The sequence below is a fragment of the Engystomops pustulosus genome, chromosome 7, assembly GCF_040894005.1.
Source record: "Engystomops pustulosus chromosome 7, aEngPut4.maternal, whole genome shotgun sequence".
NCBI classification, from domain to species: domain Eukaryota; kingdom Metazoa; phylum Chordata; class Amphibia; order Anura; family Leptodactylidae; genus Engystomops; species Engystomops pustulosus.
The window spans coordinates 113,501,728-113,519,084 of record NC_092417.1 but is presented as its reverse complement, the minus strand read 5'-3'; the positions used below and the strand labels follow the sequence as shown (position 1 = coordinate 113,519,084).

At 42.7% G+C, this 17,357-nt stretch overlaps 1 long non-coding RNA gene across 1 annotated transcript; it reads right to left on the bottom strand.

The window, feature by feature from the left end:
* Nucleotides 1-12,449: 12,449 nt before the first annotated feature.
* On the bottom strand, nt 12,450-13,086 carry LOC140068937 (uncharacterized). The gene is made up of 3 exons (XR_011848639.1): nt 12,979-13,086; nt 12,778-12,902; nt 12,450-12,668 (listed from the first exon to the last, which is right to left on the bottom strand). It is a non-coding gene; the product is annotated as an uncharacterized lncRNA (long non-coding RNA).
* Between the last annotated feature and the right edge of the window lie 4,271 nt (nt 13,087-17,357).

The window sequence follows — 17,357 nt, the reverse complement described above, 5'->3', positions numbered from 1 at the left end:
CCCCCCCCTCCGCGTGTACACACACGGCCCCTCATCCCCATGTACACATCCCCCCTCCTGTATACACACTGCCCTCCCTCCTCCTGTATACACACTGCCCCCCTCCTCCTGTATACACACTGCCCCACCCCGGCCTCCTCATCCTGTATACACACTGCCCCACCCCGGCCTCCTCCTCCTGTGTACACACTGCCTCCCCTCCTCCTGTATACACACTGCCCCACCCCCTCCTGTATACACATAGCCCCCCAGTAAGTAATGTCCCACACAGCCCCCCATGTTCTCCCCCTTTCCTGACCCTGTTATGTCTCTCCCTCCTCACCTCACAGATGCAGGTCTGTGTTGTCACTGCAGGGACTGCACATGTACCCATCGCGATCTCTGTCCGGAGGACACAGATTAGGATGAGAGAGGGAAGGAACCTCCCGGGCAGCGGGGCAGATGTCCTGCTGACCCAGAAGCCCGAGTGGGCCCCTCCAGTACCCCGGGGCCCCCGGCACTTGACGCTTTTTCGCTTTTTCAAGGGGAGTCCCTATACCCCTCAACACATGTAAAAAAACTTATATGAGGTTTGTTAAACCTTTAATTTGGCTAAAATTTGGCTAAATGAATGCGTTTTTCAAAAAAAAATTACACATTCTTAATGAATAAAAAACTAAAACATTGTACAAAGTTTGATATACAATCTCTACCGACTATAACAATACACTGTAGGCGGTGGTAAACTGCTGTATGGGCACAAGACAGAGCAGTAAAGTGAAAGTGTGCCATTCAGAGCAGAATTGCATTGCCAGTTTTAAAATGCTATACAATCTTTATTTTGTTGGCTTATTTTCTGTGAGATAAGATGCACTTTACAAATAGTTCATTTAAGGCTACATTCACACTGTTGCATGGGGAACGTATATAGGGCCGATATACGTCCCCCACAGGCGGCAATGGGCGCACGGCGCCCTAAAGGAGCGGTGCAGTGCAGCACACGTGTAGCACCGTACCGCTCTTTTCCCCCGGGAAAAGATAGGACATGTCCTATCTTTTCCTGTATTATGATGCCGTGTGCCATACATCCCTGTGGAGAGGTGCTCACCTCCTCCTCTCCCCGCGCAGTGCCGTGTGCCCGCCATGCTACAGTATGGCGGGCAACGGCAGTATACATGTAGCCTTAGTGTGTCTTTAGCTTATTGATGAAATTTTGATCAGATTTGATAAGAACTCTTGAATTTATGTAGGAAAAGAAAATCATTAATCCGGTTTTCCTTTTTGCATTTTTTAGGGGAGTTCACCATACCATAAAAATAATATGTTATCTTTATTGTATAGACCACTCTGATTACGGTTATTTACACATTTTTATATATTTTTACAATTTGTCTCATTTGTTTTTCGTATCGCCATCTTTTCAGAGACATAACTTTGTTATTTTTTTTGGTTGACAGAGATGGTTTAGAGCGGGTCCAATAATGTTACCACTTTGTTGTACAGATTGTAATGGATGCAGCAATACAAAATATGTGGGTTTTTTTGTAAATGTGTATAGAGAATGTTGGTGTTTAGGGGACTTTTACTATTTATAATTATTTTTATTAAAAAGACTTTAATGTGTGAAAGTTTTTCATTTATTTTTTCTTATAGGTTAGATTGAACAAGCGATGCTCTGATTGCCTGTTCAAGCTCTTATTCATCTAACACAGTGTAATACAGATATATTGCACTGTTACGTGCTTAGTGTGCTACAATCGGTACCCGGGTCCGGGAAGAAATTGCACACTGTGCAGCCAGGGGGCACTGGCAGATCCTGGGGCTGCCATCAGAGCAGCAGCACCTCCCCTGGTAAGCGCCACATCAGAGGCCCCTTAAACGCAGCGGTCATGTGTAACATACAGCTGACACCCACATCTTCTTCGTTCTGGAGCTGGTGCAAGAAGCTGGACGTAGTAGTCATGATTCGGGAAGTCACTGCGTCCACTATGTCCAATGTCGGTAAGGGGTTTAGTCTTCATCCATGAGTAACGCGGTCTGAAAAGGCTCTAGTGACCGGGCATTTTTAGCCAATTTTCGTAAGCATCGGTTTAAGGGCCATAACTTTTATTTGCGTGATACATTAAAATTTTGTACACTGAGGATCTAGTGGCAGTCTTGTGCTGAATAAATATCCATATATGTATATAATACTATCTGTAGATAGCAGGCATTGCCCAGGATAGTAAATAACTGCTCTTAGCTATAACAAAATAAAATTGGTTAACAATGCCTGTCTCTCTGTCTTTCACTCAACTACTCTTTATGTCTTTCTCTCAGTTACTCTTCCTGTCTGTCACTCACTCGCTATCTCTCTGTCACTCACTCTCCCTGCCTGTCTCTCTGTCACTCACTCACACTCCCTGTCTGTCTCACTGTTACTCACTCTCCCTGTCTGTCTCTCACACTCCCTGTCTGCACATACATGCATACATAAACTCAGCTTTATATATTAGATGCATTTACAGAAAAGCTTGTACCATGAAAATGTAGTATTTTTTAATTGGCAGCTATCTATGTATAAACATACAAGGATTGGGGGCATTATAAAGGGCACAGAACTGGAAACAGTTGGCTGTAACCCTGCAGCAGCTAGGTGTAACCACCGCTGTTGCTTCTAGTCACTATGATTGATTGCAGTGGCCACTGTGACAGCACCTAACCACTACCGGTGTAGATGCCAGAATAATCCTCTCCTAGATTATAACCTTACTACAGTTCATAGGAATTTCAGTTACAACTCCATAACCTAGGTATATACACTCACCGGCCACTTTATTAGGTACACCATGCTAGTAACAGGTTGGACCCCCTTCAGAACTGCCTCAATTCTTCGTGGCATAGATTCAACAAGGTGCTGGAAGCATTCCTCAGAGATTTTGGTCCATATTGACATGATGGCATCACACAGTTGCCGCAGATTTGTCGGCTGCACATCCATGATGCGTTCCACCACATCCCAAAGATGCTCTATTGGATTGAGATCTGGTGACTGTGGAGGCCATTTGAGTACAGTGAACTCATTGTCATGTTCAAGAAACCAGTCTGAGATGATTCCAGCTTTATGACATGGCGCATTATCCTGCTGAAAGTAGCCATCAGATGTTGGGTACATTGTGGTCATAAAGGGATGGACATGGTCAGCAACAATACTCAGGTAGGCTGTGGCGTTGCAACCATACTCAATTGGTACCAAGGGGCCCAAAGAGTGCCAAGAAAATATTCCCCACACCATGACACCACCACCACCAGCCTGAACCGTTGATACAAGGCAGGATGGATCCATGCTTTCATGTTGTTGACGCCAAATTCTGACCCTACCATCTGAATGTTGCAGCAGAAATCGAGACTCATCAGACCAGGCAACGTTTTTCCAATCTTCTACTGTCCAATTTCGATGAGCTTGTGCAAATTGTAGCCTCATTTTCCTGCTCTTAGCTGAAAGGAGTGGCACCCGGTGTGGTCTTCTGCTGCTGTAGCCCATCTGCCTCAAAGTTCGACGTACTGTGCGTTCAGAGATGCTCTTCTGCCTACCTTGGTTGTAATGGGTGGCGATTTGAGTCACTGTTGCCTTTCAGCTCGAACCAGTCTGCCCATTCTCCTCTGACCTCTGGCATCAACAAGGCATTTCCGCCCACAGAACTGCCGCTCGCTGGATGTTTTTTATTTTTCGGACCATTCTCTGTAAACCCTAGAGATGGTTGTGCATGAAAATTCCAGTAGATCAGCAGTTTCTGAAATACTCAGACCAGCCCTTCTGGCACCAACAACCATGCCACGTTCAAAGGCACTCAAATCACCTTTCTTCCCCATACTGATGCACGGTTTGAACTGCAGGAGATTGTCTTGACCATGTCTACATGCCTAAATGCACTGAGTTGCCGCCATGTGATTGGCTGATTAGAAATTAAGTGTTAACGAGCAGTCGGACAGGTGTACCTAATAAAGTGGCCGGTGAGTGTATAGGGGGACAGTGTAAAATACAAACTTTGTTTATTAATGGGTGTTTGTTACATGCTATGTGCAACTTTTTGGACAAGTTCTGGGTTGCAGTGTTAATATATGACAATATCGATGTAAGGGCTCATACACATAACCATGTGCAGTCTATGGAACTGCACTATTACAGTAATGGCGCTGCAGTCGGGCAGACGAGAAGTTCTTTCATCATATTTTGATGTAATGCAAGGACAATTCACTTTGTACAGTCCAAGGGGCCAGGCCAACACGCAGTCTTTTTTCCACAGATTGCAGATGGTCGTCTGCATGAGCCCTCAGAGATACATCCTTGGCAAGGAAAGAGTAAATATACTATACAGCATCACATCATTAAAGTATTGTTTTTTTTTTTTTTTTTCAAATAAAGAGAGGAGAATATTCCTGCTCCATTGCTGGATCAAAATAGACTCTTACAGCTAACCTGTTTTGCTAATATAGAGACCCCCCCGCACTGTATAACCCCCATCCCCCCACTGTATAACAGCCACACCCCTGCACTGTATAACACCCATCCCCCCTGCACTGGAGTGAAGTAAAAATAAGAGGAGGAGCCTCTCCATTATATGTTCTCGCCCATTCAGGTCCACATCTTCTTACAAACCTGCATCAGAAAACCTGAGCGCCAGGAGCACCAGAACAGTTGAGTAAAGCTTTATTCTTTTAAAAAGTCCTCCCCCGCCCAGCTGCTATATTTTTATTATAGACAGAAGACCACTTTAACTTCAGAACTGAATCCCAAATAAAATTTTTGAAAATTAAGTAATTCTTGTGTATATCACACATGTTACTGATGTGGGCATAAAATCGCCTAGGGTGGTATAATCTGGCATAGGCCATTTTAACCTCGGGTATAGTTTGGGCTGGGGGTATACTCTGGCCTGTACACCGGAACACCGAGCCAACTGCTTCCTGGTGTCAACCACCCATGGCATATTCTAAAAATAAGCAATGAACATACCGGGGGCTCTAGGGGATATTATACAGTGGGTACAGAAAGTATTCAGACCCCTTTAAAGCCACTGCTTTATTTTAGCTGTGTGCTTAGGGTCATTGCTTGTTGGAAGATAAAACTTTAGCCCGATCTGAAGTTTTCATCCCCCAGTATCTCTCTTCTTGGTCACATTCATCTTTCCTTATATTTCATTAAATTGCAACCAATCATCCTGTCCCTGCAGCTGAAAAACACCCCCATACCATGATGCTGCCACCACGATTCACTCTTGGGATTGTATTTGGCAGGTGATGAGCAGTGCCTGGTTTTCTCCACACATAACCCTTAGAATTAACACCAAAAATTTCAATATTCATCTCATCAGACCAGAGAATCTTATTTCTCATAGTCTGGGAGTCCTTCATGTGTGTTTCTGAAAATGGTATGTGGGCTTCCGTTTGGCATACTCTACACTGCTGCAGTGATTACTTTGTGGAACTTTCTCCCATTTCCCTACTGCATCTCCCATTGTGCTCTTGGGAACTTGTGTGCTGCAGAAATTCTTTTCTAACATGAGCCAAATTTGTGCCTTGCCACAATTCTGTCTTGGATCTCCTTAGGCCAGTGATGGTGAACCTTTTAGAGACCGAGTGCCCAAACTACAAACAAAATCCACTTATTTACCGTTAAGTGAGAATGTTGCATTATAAGCAGTAACTTATTGCTTCCTGTTCTTCCACTTCTTTCAATTGTATCGGCCGCCTGAGGCCACCAATACAGTTTAAAGAAGGAGGGCAAATTCAGACTTTCATTATAGCTTCTCTCCAAGTTGCCTGGGACTGCTGGAAGATTTGATGGATTTGGTCCTGTTTGGTGTACTCTGTCCTGGGGTGATGGGCTGAGTGCCCACAGAAAGGGCTATGAGTGCCACCTCTGGCACCAGTGCCATTGGTTCGCCACCACTGCCTTAGGCAGTTCCTTAAACCCCATGATTCTCATGTGTTCTATAGATAGGTGTTTGCTTTTCCTAATCAAGTCCAATAAGTTTAATTGAAAATAGCTGGACTCCAAAGAAGGAATAGAACCATCAAGAGGATTAGAAGACAATGGACAGCATGTGTGTTAAATATGAATGTCACAGCAAAGGGTCTGAATACTTATGACCATGTGATATTTCCGTTTTTCTTGTTTAATAAATTAGCACAAATATCTACATTTCAGTTTTTCTGTCAAAATGGGATACAGAGTGTACATCAATGAGCAAAAAACTCTTTTGGCTGCAGTGAAACAAAGAGTGACACATTTAAAGGGGTCTGAATACTTTCTTTAACCATGCTACACAAGAAGTTGTGGGGTAAAATACTTGGTAGGGGCTGGGGGAAATTATTTGGGAGTTGAATAGGACATTACTTAGTTAGGGCTGGTGTCCCAGATTTTGTATGACCCTAGCAATGCCCATGCCACAGTTTTATGCTGAGATGAATTTGCACATATAACAAGAATCAGGTGCAGAGTCTACAATTTGGAGCCCTTTCAGAAATTTTCTTCTCACAGACAGTTCCAGGATCTAAAGCTCCTATTCCTTTAGATGCTACCATTAAATGTAGCTAATACAAATGATATTGTACTGTGATCAACTATGTTAGGGACACAATGAAGTAAATGCAGTACAACCCAGGTTTTTTTGGGGTTCTTCACCTACTTTTTTCCCATTGGTCACAGAAGAATTTTCTGATCATTCTTTTATTTTGATCTAACATAGAGATAGCGGCTAAAGGTCCTCTGGTAACCTTCCGAAGAGAGAGGACAATCAAGTCAGAGTTAGTAAGGAGTGTTCTCAATCCCGTTGGAAACAATTGGCTAGAAACAAGTACACCGAAAGGGAATTACCCTTGTGGTAATTGTAGTCACTGTACACAATTAATAAAAACTACAGAGATACCATGTGGAGGCTATACAATAAGACTCAAGCATCTTATCACATGTAAAACGGACTTCGTGGTCTATGTAATCTTCTGTGATTGTGGGAGGTTCTACATAGGGAAAACCTGTGAGCACATTAAGTCCCTAAGAACCGGTCATGGGGCGCCAAGACTAATTGAGCATGTAAAAATGCACCACAATTCGGATCCTAAGGTTCTGCGAATAGCAGGTATAGAATGAGTCCCCATCTTACGAGGAGGAGGCGATAGACAGCGCCTCTTACTACAAAAAGAAGGTAGATGGATCCTACGCACAGGAGCCCTAGGTCCTCTGGAACTCAATGATAGGCTAGATATGATTTATTTGATGTAGCTCATGTATGAATTCAAACGATGTTTGAATTCATACCAAATAATATCAGCAGAATATCATGGACATCTCTAATGGCCATTTAATGTCACCTTTAATATATGCAAGATTGTAATCATTGTCACTGTGCATTTTAGTTCATAGCTATTGTATGCCCAGATAGTAGACTAATTGTCTCTGAGGTTAAGGGCCATTACTAGCAATTCCTTGTGTCACCCGTATTGAGTGACCAACCTGTATTTTAAAATTCAGGCCGTTTCAATCCCATTTTCCACCCATTCTCCTGCTCCTACTATTTCTCAACACTTTAACCGCTCAACACCTTTTTTCCCTGTAGGTGCAATAACTTGTTTATGCTGCAACCACAGCAACTATCTCACACACGCCTTCTCTGCCATGCACCGACTCTGGGACGGTTTGGGACTGCAGTCCGCCTCCTCGACTGACGTCACCTGGGGGGCCGTGCCCCAGTGACGATGGTGCTGCGCCATCAGTAAATAATACAAATTAGTGGAGCACCAATAGGATCCCGAGTCCCAGGAAAAGGGGTGTGGTTAATGGGTTTAAATGACCACAGTGTTTTACATGTGTGAGCCGGCAAGCCAGATGAAGCGCCGTGTGCGCGAAACAGCTGTCTTTTTTGTCATATTGTGAGTCCCTGCGTCCTCCCGTCCCCATGAATTGTAAACTGCACATCTTGTTTTTGTAAGTATGCACAAATAAATTGCATTGGAAGGAGATATCACGGTGAGTGCCATTCCATTACCTCTCTTGAATATTTGGACTTGTCTACTCTGGGAATTAGAGCACCACAGTTCTCCTATTCTCTTCCTTGAATCCGCAACTGAATCGGTCACTGGTAACCCAATGAAAATACAATAACCAAACGGTGACAGTAACACCCTATCGAATTAATTACACATTTAGTAGTGCCAGCATATTCCTTTTCTGCATATATACATACTCCTATCACAGCCAAGATTTCTGTGTGACTATAGCAGACATGTGACATTTCCTCAGATAATGCGGGAATGCTTTCCACTACACCGATCATGTCCATAGCTCCAAATATACTGTTCTTCCATCTGCAATGACTATGAAAACTTCTTGCAAAAACAAATTTTAAAAATGATGGTTCATTATATTTTTCAATAATTCTAACTGTAACCTTGGCCTAAAGGAAGGACATATTATGCAAATTATTGACAACACACTTTTTCATCTGTAAAGCTTATACATGTATCATTAAAGAAAAAACATGAAGAGTAGGGTTTCTAAGCAATTACTTTACATCTATTAGTCAAACACAGTTTACTTGGTTCCAGGGAGTACACTTATCATTATTTTTAAAAATGATTTCAAATCTTTATTGAAGCCAACAAGCATAGAAAGATCATAGTGGTACATATACATGGTATAATATACATCAGGTAGCCTCTTGGCTTGATTTTGTTTTTATAGAAAGGGAATAATAGTCATTATGAACATACAAAATGAACAAATAACTGTGAAAAGGAACAAACCAAGTTGTCAGGCTTGATGATAAACCCACAGGCAATTCATGTTGCAAGGATGATAAGGGTATGGACTAGAGAATATGCATAAGACAAAAGGAACCCACAGGGACGTTCTATTATTCTGGGCATTGGATCCCTTACCAGTGCCCTTTCCCACTTGGTGGACCTATATCTATAAGATATAGTCAAAAGTCTTCCATCTTATCTCCGAGACTCAAACTCACTTATCCAGGAATTTCATAATTTTACAGGAGAATCAGAATACCATTTTTTGACATTAGATGTGTCTGCACTATATTCCAACATCATGCATACTTTGGGGATCAATGCCACAAAATGGTACCTTAGAAACCAAACCAATATGGAAACCAAACAAATAAAGTTCATTACTGACAATCTCCCAATATGGAAATGTTTAAACAGACATGGAGCAATCCAAAGTTCTATCTCAAACATGAAGTCAAAATATATCTACTGATTTCGATGATACTCATGTTCCTTTCATCTTTCTAATAAACAACAGGACACAGAAGAAGAAAGTTCATTTACTGTCCGGGAAGACACTTTATCAGAGTCATTGAGTGAATTTGAATCCAACCATGCACACGAAGAGAAAAACATTGGGGGTCATTTACTAAGGGCCCGATTCGTGTTTTCCCGACGTGTTACCCGAATATTTCCGATTTGCGCCGATATTCCCTGAATTGCCCCGGGATTCTGGCGCACGGGTCTAAATTGTGGCGCACGGGCGCCGACTTCCGTGAGGCCAAAACCAGGGGGCGTGGTTTTCGAACAACCCGAATGATTCGGACAAGCCCCCGAATTTAAAAAACCGAATTGTGTCGCAAGACGTGCACTCATATACACCGGGCTGAAGGCGGTGAAAGTCAGGGCATTTTTCTTTTGCTTAGGATCCTACTTGGAGAATGTTGCTTTTGAAAAGCAAGAAGCCCCAGTTAAAGGGATAGGTCTGCAGGTATGCTCTCTCCTCAAGCCCCACTTAAAGGGATAGGTCTGCAGGTATGCTCTCTCCTCAAGCCCCACTTAAAGGGATAGGTCTGCAGCTATGTTCCCTCCTCAAGCCCCACTTAAAGGGATAGGTCTGCAGCTATGTTTCCTCCTCAAGCCCCACTTAAAGGGATAGGTCTGCAGCTATGTTTCCTCCTCAAGCCCCACTTAAAGGGATAGGTCTGCAGCTATGTTTCCTCCTCAAGCCCCACTTAAAGGGATAGGTCTGCAGCTATGTTTCCTCCTCAAGCCCCACTTAAAGGGATAGGTCTGCAGCTATGTTCCCTCCTCAAGCCCCACTTAAAGGGATAGGTCTGCAGCTATGTTTCCTCCTCAAGCCCCACTTAAAGGGATAGGTCTGCAGCTATGTTCCCTCCTCAAGCCCCACTTAAAGGGATAGGTCTGCAGCTATGTTTCCTCCTCAAGCCCCACTTAAAGGGATAGGTCTGCAGCTATGTTCCCTCCTCAAGCCCCACTTAAAGGGATAGGTCTGCAGCTATGTTTCCTCCTCAAGCCCCACTTAAAGGGATAGGTCTGCAGCTATGTTTCCTCCTCAAGCCCACTTAAAGGGATAGGTCTGCAGCTATGTTCCCTCCTCAGGCCTCACTTAAAGGGATAGGTCTGCAGCTATGTTCCATCCACAAGCCCCACTTAAAGGGATAGGTCTGCAGGTATGCTCTCTCCTTTCGGACCACTTAAAGGGATAGGTCTGCAGGTATGCTCTCTCCTTCTGGCCCACTTAAAGGGATAGGTCTGCAGGTATGCTCTCTCCTTCTGGCCCACTTAAAGGGATAGGTCTGCAGGTATGCTCTCTCCTTCTGGCCCACTTAAAGGGATAGGTCTGCAGCTATGTTTCCTCCTCAAGCCCCACTTAAAGGGATAGGTCTGCAGCTGTGTTTCCTCCTCAAGCCCCACTTAAAGGGATAGGTCTGCAGCTATGTTCCCTCCTCAAGCCCCACTTAAAGGGATAGGTCTGCAGCTATGTTTCCTCCTCAAGCCCCACTTAAAGGGATAGGTCTGCAGCTAGGTTTCCTCCTCAAGCCCCACTTAAAGGGATAGGTCTGCAGCTATGTTCCCTCCTCAAGCCTCACTTAAAGGGATGGGTCTGCAGCTATGTTCCATCCACAAGCCCCACTTAAAGGGATAGGTCTGCAGGTATGCTCTCTCCTCCTGGCCCATTTAAAGGGGTATGGTGTGATGTATGTGCATTCCACCCTGCTCCTATCTCATGATGAGTGATATGTCGAAAGTGCTTGTCGAAAGTGAATAAGGATGCAAAACATTGCTTTTGATTAACATAGGCATCCCTTGCCTCCGATGAGCACATAAGAACTAATAATCAGTCCTTATCAGAATGTTCCCTGTCCCCAATGGGGCTCCCAATCTAAAAAACCTGCAAGTATGTGTTTGAGTGTGGGATGAAACCGGAGGACCGGGAGGAAACCAACACAAACATGGAGAGAACTGCAAACTCTGTGCAGATGTTGACCTGGATGGGACTTGAACCGAGGTCCACAAGGCTGCAAGGCTGTAATGCTAACTAATGAGCCACCATGCCACCCAGCATACATTGCTCTTGTGGAGGCTGCATAGTGGAAAGATGTATATTTATTTGTAAAGCTTTACGGAATTTACTGATGCAATATAATTAAAAATTATTATCTTGTTAACTTTTGCAAGCGTTTAGTCCTTGATTTAAAGTTTTAGCATCAGATGGAGCCAAAAGGCCAGCCGCCATCTGCAACTATTTGCCAATGTATACACAAAGGTAACACGTCAGTCGCTTTAGTGACATATAACGCTGAGCCTAGACCAAGAATATGGTATGAACCCAGCAAAATACACCAAGCTGCCCACATCATGTAAGTTATCTTTAGCCAAAGTGTCTGTGTGTCCCTGTACTCCCCCCCCCAGTGTTTATGTCACCATACCCCCCCCACCAGTGTTTATGTCACCATACCCCCCCCACCAGTGTTTATGTCACCATCCCCCCCCCCAGTGTTTATGTCACCATACCCCCCCAACAGTGTTTATGTCAACAAACACCCCCCACCAGTGTGTTGCTGCCCCTGTTTTATTCTGGAAGTTAACGTAATAAACAGTCTTTTTTATGCAAAAATAAATAATTTATTCAAGCACTGTTTTCAAATCACATTACATTTGTTTCTATTCAAACATCAAAGAAAAATAATGATACCTTAATAAATACATCTCATGCTATTGATTTACAGCAACTTTACAAACACTGTTGCCTGTTTTGGGGGATAATCATGGTAAAAAGACAACTTTACAAACACCGTTGCCTGTTTTGGGGATAATCATGGTAAAAAGACAACTTTACAAACACCGTTGCCTGTTTTGGGGGATAATCATGGTAAAAAGACAACTTTACAAACACCGTTGCCTGTTTTGGGGGATAATCATGGTAAAAAGACAACTTTACAAACACCGTTGCCTGTTTTGGGGGATAATCATGGTAAAAAGACAACTTTACAAACACCGTTGCCTGTTTTGGGGGATAATCATGGTAAAAAGGTAACTTTTTTTTTTTTTTCAAACATTTTGTTATTTTTTTGTTGTTTTGTAAATTTTTTTTTTTCCATTTTTTTTTTTTTAATGTTTTTTAAACAAACTCTTTTTAACAAAAAAAAAAAACCATAGGGTTAATAACAAACTTAAGAACGAGGAGGGTGGAACAACCTTTCGAAATGGGCCATCAGAATGTCCATCTTTCGGTTGAGCAGCTCCATTTCATGGAGGAGCTGCTCACCGATGGACATCTGAAGACCCTCGGCCACTGCTGTGGTGGCTACCTCTGGTGGCTGGACCTCTTCCTGTGGGTCTTCCACTGGTTCCAGCACCAGGGTAACCATCTCCTCCCCCGAAGGAGCCACAGCAAGATCCTGTTAAAAAAAAAAATATATATATATATAAATTAATACTAATTACAAATTAATTTGTATATATTAAATTTTCAACATCTTAGATTCCTAAAAGGATGCCAGTCTTTACCTCTTGGCCAGGTGGCACAGGGCTTGGTGGAGGGGGAGAGTCGTCCCCAACATCCACCACAACAGCAGCAGCAACAGAAGCAGAAGAAGAGGCCCCTTCTACGGCCGGTGCCCTCTCCCGTCCGGCTAGAAAGAAAAAGAGAAATCATCAAAAAATGCACAGACATGTCATTACTTAGAGAACCAAGTTGTATCTTCTAACCTTTTGCAGAGCGGTTCCGGCTTCGGACTCGCTCCAAAAAGCGTTCCTCACGGACCTTTATGTCTGAGAACCGCTTCTACAACTGCCGGACGGAATGGTACCGGCCGTATTTCTCGAGCAGATGGGCTTGGACCTGCTCCATGATTTTGGTCTTAGCTTTATAGCTACCAGTCTCACGGAGCAGGTCGTAGCCCCGCTCGTCGCAGATGTCGATCAAATCGACGAGCTCTGCTCGATCAAAAGGGGCGCTCTTCTTCTGTTTTCTCTTGCCGCTGCTGGTGCCTGCCTGGCTTTCATCTGTAAAATACAAGAACGCAAGATATTTGATATTTTTACCAATATGAAATTCAAAAATTTTTTATGATAGATTTGTTTCAAAGATTTGCATTGGGTTTACCCTGATCTTGTTGTGCTCGGAATTTGTGTTGCCTATCACATGTCTGGCGTCTTCGGCCTTCTTCTCATGGTGTGTTTTCATAGTCTTTGCATTTAGTATTAACCCCTTAAGGACGCAGCCATTTTACAGCTTAAGGCTACATTCACACGACTGTATGGGGGACGTATATACGGCCGATATACGTCCCCAATAGACGGCAATGGGCGCATGGCGCACTACGGGAGCGGTATGGTGCAGCACACTTGCGGCACCGTACCGCTTCGTACCCCAGAAAAAGATAGGACCTGTCCTATCTTTCTCCGTAGTACGGCGCCGTGCACCATTACTTCCTATGTAGAGGGGCGGGGGGGAGCTACGCTCACCTCCTCCTCCTCTCCCCGTGCACTGCCGTTGCCCGCTACGGTACGGTACGGGCGGGCAACAGCAGTGTGAATATAGCCTAAGGCTCAGCCCGATTTTTGGGATTGTGATATGGTTTGCTTTATATGGTTATAACTTTTGAACACTTTTACTAATCTAAACGATTCCACACATTTTGTACTTCATTTTAGTGGTAAATGTTGGCTGATATTTTTTGCTTTGATTTCCCCAAAAAATGTCACAAATTGGAGTTTTGGGATAAATGTGACATTGTCAAAATTTTGAATCATTGCATTTTCATGCAGATGATTTTCGACCTAAATAAGTTGCAGAATAACATTTCCAATCGTCTTATTTACATTTGCATAAATTAAAAAAATGTCTCGATAATTAATTTTGATGTTGCGCAGCTTACAAATATATATATATTTTTTTAAATTGGCAATTTTGTGGATAAATAGTGTTTTCACTGAATTGTAATATTTTTAGCATCTAAACCCCATATATAACAAACCCATTTTCAAATCTGCACCCCTCATGATATCAGAAGCAGCATTTACGAAGATTGTTAACTCCTTGAGATCTTCCTAGTAATTGAATCCAAATGGGTGTGAAATTTAGAATGGTCAATTTTTGTTGCTTATATGTTCATTTAGGCCTAAAATTTTCACATTTCAAAAAGATAAAAAGCAAAACCCCACCATAAAATGTGTTCAACAATTTCTCCAGAGTGCAGAGACCCCCCACATGTGGACATTACTTGTGCTATGGGGGCACAGCGAGGCGCAGAAGGGAAGGAGCACCCTGCAGCTGCCAGGATTTTAGTTTTCTCGTTGCCCCCTTTTGAAGGCTATAAAATTTTCGCTTTTACGTTATTTGGGCCATGTGACGGCATTTTTTTTGCGAGATGAGATGCTTTTTCCAGTGTCACCATTTTGGGGTTGGTATCACCTATTGTAGAAAATTTTGAACTTGTTTTGAGGTCATGAGTAGAAAAGCATCAATTATGTACTTGATTTGTTAAAATTTTTTTTGTCATGTTCACCGTATAGCCTAATAATCCTGTTATCTTTATTCTATGGGTCGATACGATTACGGGGATACCAGACATGAATATTTTTTCTTATGTTTTAATAAATTTGGAAAATAAAATGCTAATGTGTTGTAAAATCTCTCATTTTTGCATCGCCGTCTTCCAAGTGGCATAACATTGTTACGTTTTTGGCTACAGAGCTGGTTGATGGCTTGTTTTTTGCGGGACATGTTGTACTTTGCAACAGTATTATTCTGGAGTACATATGTTTTGTTGATCACTTTTTATTGCATTTTAGTGGGATATAATAGGTAAAATCAGAATTTTTGGCGGGTTTGTAAATTTTTTGTTTACGGCGTTCATCATATGGGTCCAATAGTTATTTTGTTTTATTCTATGGATTGTTACGGACGCGGTGATACGATATATGTGGGGTTTGTGTTATGATTTTGACTTTTTTGAGCGTAATTTGTATCTTTATATGTTTTTGGTCTTATGGGCATTTTTATTGATTTGTAAAATTATTTTTTCTCGAAAAACATTTTCTTTTCCTTTTTTTTTTCTTGATCCACCACGGGACATGAACAAGCAATCATCTGATTGCTTGTTCATGATAATACTCTGCAATACTCATGTAGAGTATTAGCAGTGCCAGCCTATGCAGATGCATAGGCTGACACTTTGCCTTTAAGATGACGTCACAGACGCCATCTTAAAGGCCCTGCCTTCAGGCTTCTCTGGGGTCCCGATCGGACCCCAGAGGTGCCATAGCAGCGATTGGCGCCCCCCAAAACATCGCTGGGGCGCCGATCGTGGGGTAAAGAACCCCGGAAGGCATGTTAAATGGTGCGGTCGCGTCATTTAACGGAATAAACACCCACGATCGGAGCCCACTCCGACCGCGGGTGTTAGCCGTGGATGTCAGCGGTAGATTACCGCTGACATCCCGCAACCCCCGATGGCGGTTTGGCTCCTGTGCAGAGCTGAACCGGCATCATCTCAGTGCAGTACAGCTACCGTGCAGAGCGCTAAGGGCTTAAACTAAATGCATGTGTATTGCCCAAAAACGGAATCACACGGTGCAGTTGGACAGCGCTAGTCCTGCGTTTAAAAGTGCATGGTTTTGGGCCTCACTAAAAAAAAACCATTAGTGTGTCCAGTGTAACGCATGTGATTGCTTAACCAGTAGATGCCTTTCAATGCATATGAAAATGTGTCCAGCCCAGGGTGCGCCCCCATTGCGCTAGCAATGCACTTCAAAGCGTAGCTAGTGACGCATGCGCCCATGACCTTATACTTTGATGTAAATGTTTATATTTTGGTGATGACACATATCAACCTTTTTTGCTGAAAAAATCATTTTGACATTTTCTTTTAGGTAATAATGTGATTTTGAATATGAAACACCATAATTGAAAACTCTGTGTGAACATTGCATTTCTTGGTTTTTTTTTTGGAGTTATATAAAATGTATTGAGCGGTTTACCTGAGGATGTGGCCATGTTGCTTTTCGAAAGGTTGTTCCCTCCTCGTTCACGACAATATAGATCTACATGAAGGGATTAGAAGTTATGATGTTAAGCTCATGTAATTCTGACGATGCGATCCCCCTGCAACATGTGCTGTGCCATTAGCTTGTGTTTCTTCACTGTCCTTTACATTCCCCTGGATATCCACCCTTCTTATCTCTCTTTTTGGGCTTTTTCCACTCTTTTTGCCTTGTTTTTGGTGTATTTTGTGTCGTTTTTGGTACTTACAATTCTGAGTATTGTTCCCTGGCTGCTGTGCACGGTATCTGCTGTAGATGCAGGTGTGGCTTCTATTTATGACGCTGCTGCTGGCGTCAGATTTCCTATTTTTCGCACCACAATCTGCCGTGCATGCGCCACAAATTCAAGGCTACAAGCAGAAAAATGGCGGAAGCACGCGACACAATCTGGCGTGCGCCACAATTTAAATAGCGTGCGTCACAAACGGGGGCGCGCATATTTGAGCACGGAGACTCAAAATAGACGTGCGACACTATTCAAACCGCGACACAAAAGTGTTGCATGAGTAAACTGATTGCCGTTACGCTTGTTGAAACAAGGTAAAGGTGTGTGCGACACAATTTAGGGAAAAAATATAAAATGGTTTCCAAAAAAAAAAAAAAAAAATGGAGAGAGTTAGGAGTCGAGGGTTCTGAAGGAGATTTGAAAAGTTGACTGTTGATCGAGCAAACTAAATCCATTGACATTTGGCTAAAAGGTAAGTAAATGTTCAAATATAATTTACAAAAAAGGCTTGATTTGGGAAAAAATAACAATACAATTTGTAAAACAGGAGTGGAGATTGGTGGTAATAAGAAGACAAACACTCGTCAAAAAAGCATTTGCAAAGGTAAGTCACACTTTAAAATGCAAATTTTTAAAAATTTCAAAAAGAGAGGCCCAGGAAAAACTAAAAATGTGTTTAGTATTTACCACAAATTGGGATTAAACAAATTTGTAGTGTAAGTTAAAATTACTCACAAAGTAACATACCTTATCTGACCAATCTGACAATATGAGCATAAAAAAATTAATATTCCATATTCTTTATTCTAGGACA